Source organism: Falco punctatus (assembly GCF_963210335.1).
Source record: "Falco punctatus genome assembly, chromosome: 8".
In the NCBI taxonomy this organism is placed as follows: Eukaryota; Metazoa; Chordata; class Aves; order Falconiformes; family Falconidae; genus Falco; species Falco punctatus.
In genome coordinates, this window is record NC_137588.1 from 25,847,760 (window position 1) to 25,854,205 (window position 6,446).

Here is a 6,446-nt window from a genome sequence, read left to right on the forward strand (position 1 = left end):
GGGCAAAGGCAGGTTCTGGTGCTGCCCCAGCTCAGTCAGTTCACTTCTAGCTGAGCCCGCCAGGTTCCATAGGAACACAAGAGAAGGTTGACACTGGCAAAACTGAGATGAGGAGGAAGGGAGACATGGGGGACTCCCCCATGGGTACCAGCTCTGCTGCCCCACCTGCCCCAAAGCTGAGAAGAGAGCCCAGCACCCCTGCAGAGCCCAGCATCCCTGCAGTCAGCAGTGGTGAACAGGAGACTGTCCATAAGCAAGGTCATCTGCTATGGAAAAGAGCCACCCTCTGGCTGCCTGAGCTGGGCACAGAGAACAGATACATCCCAAGTCACAAGTGCCTTGGAAGTGCCGTTTCAGTATCCACTGTGGCTGGTTCTTAGTTTGCTTTTGAGCAGTAGAATAAGTGACCCAGTGAGCCACCAGGATGGGTGCCAACTTCGTCTGCCAAGTCCTGCTGCATCCCTGGTACCCAGAGCCAAGCCCAGCAGGCAGGAGGGGGTGGTACGTCACTCAACAGGGAAAGCAGGGGAGAGGGACGGGGCCATATAGCCCTTGCACCCCCACACCTTTGTTCCTTCAGGGGGTGTCCCTAAGGGTCTGGCCCCATAGCTGCCACAGGTGCTGTTTGGTCCAGGCTCTCCCCAGCTCAGCCTGGCTCTTGTGTGTGTGTGAACCACTTTGGAGTTCTGCCCATCGAATGGTGGGGCTCATACCCCTTTCACCCTGCTCTGGGCCATCTGTCCGCAGAGCAGAAGGGATGATGCCTGCCAGCTGGCCCTGGCCTCAGTGGATCTCAGCATCCCAGGGCATGCCATGTACTGGGGTGCCCCCAGACCCCGCATGCATCGAGGCCTGGCAGGCGCTGGTTAAGTCATGTGTTTTGTGTTGGGTTTCTCCCCCTCCTGGAAAGTCCCAGTGCGGAGTGGTGGGGCTGAGCCGACCGCACACAGCTGCGGGCCACCACATGAGAGGAGCCAGCTCCCCGGGGATTACAGAGCCCCAGGAGCCTGGGGAGGAGGCAGGAGCGCCCGCCCTGTGGCCCTTTCATCTCTCCCCTGCCTCACTCCCCCTTTCATGTCTGCCTCTCTGGCCACGCTCTCTTTTCCTCTGCTGCCTTTGCTCTCTTTGCACTTGGCCTCTTTTCCCTGCCTTCCCCCCAGCCCTTCCTGCTGCACCTGGCTGTGCTGGCTGCCTCTGCACCAACCCTGTCACCTCCCGCCAGTACCCTGTACTTTCATCCCCCGACCCCCAGCTGCCTGCTCCCACCACCCCTGCACTGGCGTCCTGCCCCCACGCCAGCCCTGCCCTTCTGTCATTCCCCGCCCCAGCCCAAAGCCTCCCATTGCCATGGGGGGAAGGAGAAGGGTGGAACAAAGTACCCCCAGGTGTTCTCCATCCATATCCAAAATGCTTTTCCCCCTTTCTCTCATCAGTCGTGTTGCCCTGATCAGACTGCTTCCAGGGTCACACCCCTCCTCAGGTGTGTCCTGTGCTGTCACAGCCAAGGCATCCTCCTACCTCCTCCACCTACCTCATGGGAACAACAAGCTAGGGATGCTGGTGGACCCTGATGCCCCTCCCTGTCACTGGCACCCACTTTCCTCTTCTTCAGCTCCAAAGGGGGAAAGAGAAAAGGCACCTGCTCATGCTGCAGCCAGGGCTGGGCACTCCTTGTGCGAGGTTTTTTGTCAAGGGGTAAAGGGAGGTGGTGGTGTCCTATTCTCATGGTTCACAGGCCTGTGCCACCCTCATATGCTCCCCAAGAGGCCTGCGTTGCCCCCGGTGTTTCCTGGGGCAGGGGATCACATGCAGGGCTGTGAGAGTAAAAAACAGTTGGGTCCAAACCTACCTGCAGCCATTGCAGCAGGGGGAACATCATGAGCAAGGTGGTCTATTGGTTAGAGAATTCCCTCTGAGTCTGCAAGCTCCCTGGGGAGACTTGATGCTCATCTGCTTGGTGGGGATCTCATCCATCACAGTTTGGGCTGTGGAGGACCTCCACATCACTCCCTTCCCAGACACACCATCAGCGTCCTTTCTCGTGCATCTCCCCTGCCTGCTCTCACTCCAGTGCCTGCCCACCCTGCTCCTCTGCACCCACTGCCTCCACTCTGATCTTCTGCCTAAGGGGCTCAGTGCACCCCAAACTCTGCTTTCAGCTTGCTCAGCCCCCACCTTCCCCATCCCTTGTCCAGCCTCCCCCAGGAGCTCTTCTTGCTCCAGCCCTTGGAGCTGCCCTGGCTCACACAGCCTTCAGCCCAAGCCCTCCCTCCACTCTCCATCTCCACATCCCACTTGTTTCCAGACACAGCTTGCCCTTCTGCAAGCATGTGGCAGCCCAGGGGCACCCAGTCATGGATCACCAAGGGCTGGTGCAGCTGTGACTGAGCAAGGATGCTCCAGTCCTCCCAGATAGTGGGGGCGCTCCTGCAGAGTCGGGCTGCTGCCAGCCTGTCTGTCCACTCAACGCAGTGGTGGCTACAGCCTCCTCACCTGGTAGGTGACACACATGATCCTCCTCATCATGGAGGGCAATGCCACCAGGACGCTGTGCCAGGGAGTGGTGGGCAGGAGCTGGGCTTGGCAGGGGGAGCACAGGACTCCTGGGCTCCTCTCCTCAGCCAGCTGCTGCCTTGCTGTAGGTACGCTGCCTTGCCAAGCAGGTCAGTTAGGGCCAAACTCTTTTTTTATCTTTTTCGGGGGCTTGCACAGGTACTGATGCCAAGCATGACATGTTGGGGCTGAACTTCAGGAAAGCCTCGGAGCACCTCTCTGCAGCTCAGGTTGCAGTGCTGTGCCAGCCAGGCTCTCTGGAAGGGTCTCAAGCCATGGACATCTGCTTCTACATCAGAGGAAACACAGAGGCCGGTTGCCCAGACCAAGACAAGGAAGGATCTGCCCTCTGCTCCCCTTGGACCAGTAAATGCAATGAAGTTTTGCTCACCAATGACTTCCAGTAGCCCAGGTGCATCTGGCCGCTTTTGTGGGTCAGCAGCTCACCAGGCTCTGCTAGCCAACACTGCCAGCCCTGCCCATGGCCATGCTCATGCCACCCCCAGCAAGTGTGATGGGACGGGGAGGGTACCAGGGAACTGTCCCCTCATGGTTCTGCTTCATGTCTGCTCTGCTGGGAGCAGGAATGGAATTTGGATGGGGCTGGGCGTTTCTGCGTAGCGATTCCCCCAGGCAGGATCTGGCTCTGATGACTGTTCTGTGCGGGGAATAAATACCAGAGGAGTTACTCACGGCTCATTGGGGCATGATGTAGCAACTCCTCACCGGTTCCCCCCACCCTGCAGCCAAAGTTCCTCCTGTGATCTCCTGGGGAAAGTCCCAGCCCCCCCCACACACACACACTCCCCCCCTGCCACCCCCAGAGACCTTCCCCACCCTTGCTGGAACTTTCCAGAAGCAAGAGATTAGCTGGGGCTTTGGGTGAGAGGAGAAAGGACCCAGTGACCTGCCACGCTGGTGGGAATCCAATGTCCCCTTGGCTCTTCCATGCTGTGTCTCGTGATGGGCACAAGGCCAAGGTCTGAGAGAGCACCAGCCTGGGGTATCCATATCTGGACAGCCACACATCTGGCTTCGGACCTGGCAGAAGTGCAAACCGATTGGGTCAGCTCAGGTCTCTCTATTCCCTTTTTGGCGGTCACACTCAGGTCAGGTTTTCCCATCTCTGTCCACAACTGCAGGGGCAAGAAGTGAAATTTACTTTTGGTTTACTGGCAGGAGCTAAAAAGCTCTCCTGCCCTTGGGACTGGGAAGTTAAAACCTTGAGAAAACCACCGGACTTCACATGACTCTAATAAAGCCATCAGGCTGGTGGTCCCCTCTGCAGCAGGGACACTCGGGGATGAAGGAATCTCTAGAGCCTGGGTCAAAATATATGATGAAACTGGAGTAAGTTCCACCTATTTTTGCCAGCATGGACTTGCTGCTGTTTTTAGAAGCCTTCACTGCTCTTTTTGTGACATGCATGTGAAGAAATAGCTATTTCTTTTTTAGTTTTGGAACTTACTGATTTGCCTCTGCGGGAAGATGATGGAAGAGTGTTAGGAAAATCTGGTGCCCTTTGCTGGAAACTACCTCCATCGTCTACCTGGGCACTTCTACCCCGATGGTCATTCCTCTCTCTTGGGTAAAGCACCTTGAACCTTCCCATTTCAGCCCAGCTCTGTGTGTGGTACCCCCCGCAGGGTGCACCAGAAATGGTGCAGAGGTGCAAGACTGGAGCAGCTCAGAAGGCTCAGACAGCCCCTCCATGTGAGGAAACATGACTCTGGTGGGACTGGGACAGATCCCACCTGTGGGTCAAGGAGGCTGCACTCAGCCTTATGGAAGAGAAGAGGTTTGGGATGTCCAGCCCTTGGGGAGCCAAGCCCTCACTGGCAACTGGCTCTGGAGGCTCAGCAGTGGCTGTGGGGAGAGGAGGTGTCCTGCATGCTCTCTGTGCCCAGTAGTGTGGTAGTTAGGATAGCTGCGCAGTGGCTGCTTCCCAGTTAGGGAAGCATGAGGACACTGTTTTCATAACCACAGGCACACTGGCGTCTTGCCTGTGGCTCCCAGACACTCAGCGAGGGAAGCCACAGAGCAGATCTTGAAGGTTGGTATTGCATTGGGAGCCAGCTGGCCCCGGGAGGGAATGAGCTCCTGCGATCAGGAAGCATGTGCCCTGGAGCTGCCTGCACCCAAAGCATGCTGCCTGCAGCCCAAAGCACCCCTACAGCACAGCACTTGCACCCCTGACCATGCCACCTGCAGACCCACCAAGATCAAGGGATATTTTTATGTTTTCTGCTGAATGTCCCAGGGTCCCAAGCTCAGACGGGGTTTCTGCAGAACCAAACAGCATCGGGCACTGTGGCTTGCCGGACACAGTGGCCAGGCTGTGTTGGGAGTGTTGCCCCGGCTGTGCTGGCATTACTGGTGTGCCATTTCACAATGCTATGTTCCCAAAATGGGGTGGGGGGGTGTGTGTGTGGGCGTGTGTGTGTGTACAGGGAGAGCAAGCTGCAGTCTTTGCAGCCCCAGGATGATCAGAGCCTGGTCCCTGGGTGGGGGATGTGAGATGTGCTTCAGGGGAAGAACAGCCCTGCCCTGCATCCTCTCTCTGCATCATCAAACACACTTTGTCCCCACTCCACTCCCCTCCCCAGCTCTGCCCAGACAGGGGAGCCATGTGCTGGGATCCAGCTGCTGCAGCACAGGTGGCATGGGATTAGCAAACAAGGGGAGCAAAGGGGCTGGCGAATTGCAGGGAGAGCTTGGCCGTGAGTCAGTCATCACCCCAGGCAGCCCTGAGATCACAGGTGCCTGCAAAGCAGCCCCTGGGAGGTGGGAAGCCAATGCCACCTACAAAGTGCCAAAGCATGATGGATGTGCAGAGCCCCACTGCCCTGGGCAGCACAGCCCTGGGGGCCCATGGGTTTGGCCAGCCTGGGAGGGAGGGGAGAGATGGGATGGCCTGGGGACATCAGGGGTTCCAACTAGTGCTTGGAGCCAAGAGTGAAAGTCAAAGGGCTTGGGGAATTGGAAAAAGGGCCCTGGTATTGGGGATGGATATTGGCAATGGAAAAGCAGGACCTCAGAAGGGAAAATGAACTGCTAGAGCACGCTCTGCCAGAGAAAACTTGCCCCACAGAGGCAGCACCACTTTCATGCCCCACAGGGTGAGCCTGGGTGCCCTGAGCTCCAAGCAGAGATCCCACCCCTGTGAGGTCACCAGCCCCAGGTCTTTGATGCTGGCAGCCCCTGTGGTGGCCACGTGCCCTGCTGTTCCACAGACAGACCCACACAGGTACCACAAGGTCACAGGAGCCCCCATGCTTCTCTCCATCGCCTCCAGCACCCTACCCTTCTCCTCAGCTCCCAAAACACAGCTGGGTCCAGGGGCAAGGACCCCATTCACCCAGTCCCTCCTGGAGGGACAAAGTCAGCTCAGGGTCAGGGGTGGTGAAGGGCAGAGCATCCGTCCCAGCTGACCCAGCTCCCCGCTGCCTGCAGGAACGTTATGAAACAAGGACACAGGCCACTCCCCACTGGGCCCAGGGCACTTGCTTCCTTCCAGCCTGGTATTTTCCTCCTCGATTTGGGTTTTGTTGGTTTTTTTTTATTATTATTCATGGTTTTTTGTGTAGCCCCAAGGGGCATGCAGCCGTGGGAGGAGCGGGGAAGTTTATCAGCCGGCAGATACCAGCAGCATGATTCACTGCCTGGCCCCCGCAGGCTGCTGCAGCCAGATGGGTGCCCTCCCTGCCACTGCAGCGAGGTGCCGCTTGCAGACCCTCATCACTTGGCCCATCCTCGCTGCTCTCTGGCCCCACCATCCCTCCCCAGGAGCATGGGGGGCACTGGCGCAGCCCCTAGCCCTGGCACAGCCACGTGGGGCCAACAGCCAGGATTCCCACAGTATGGATGGGGTCCAGAGTGCATCCAGCTGGGCA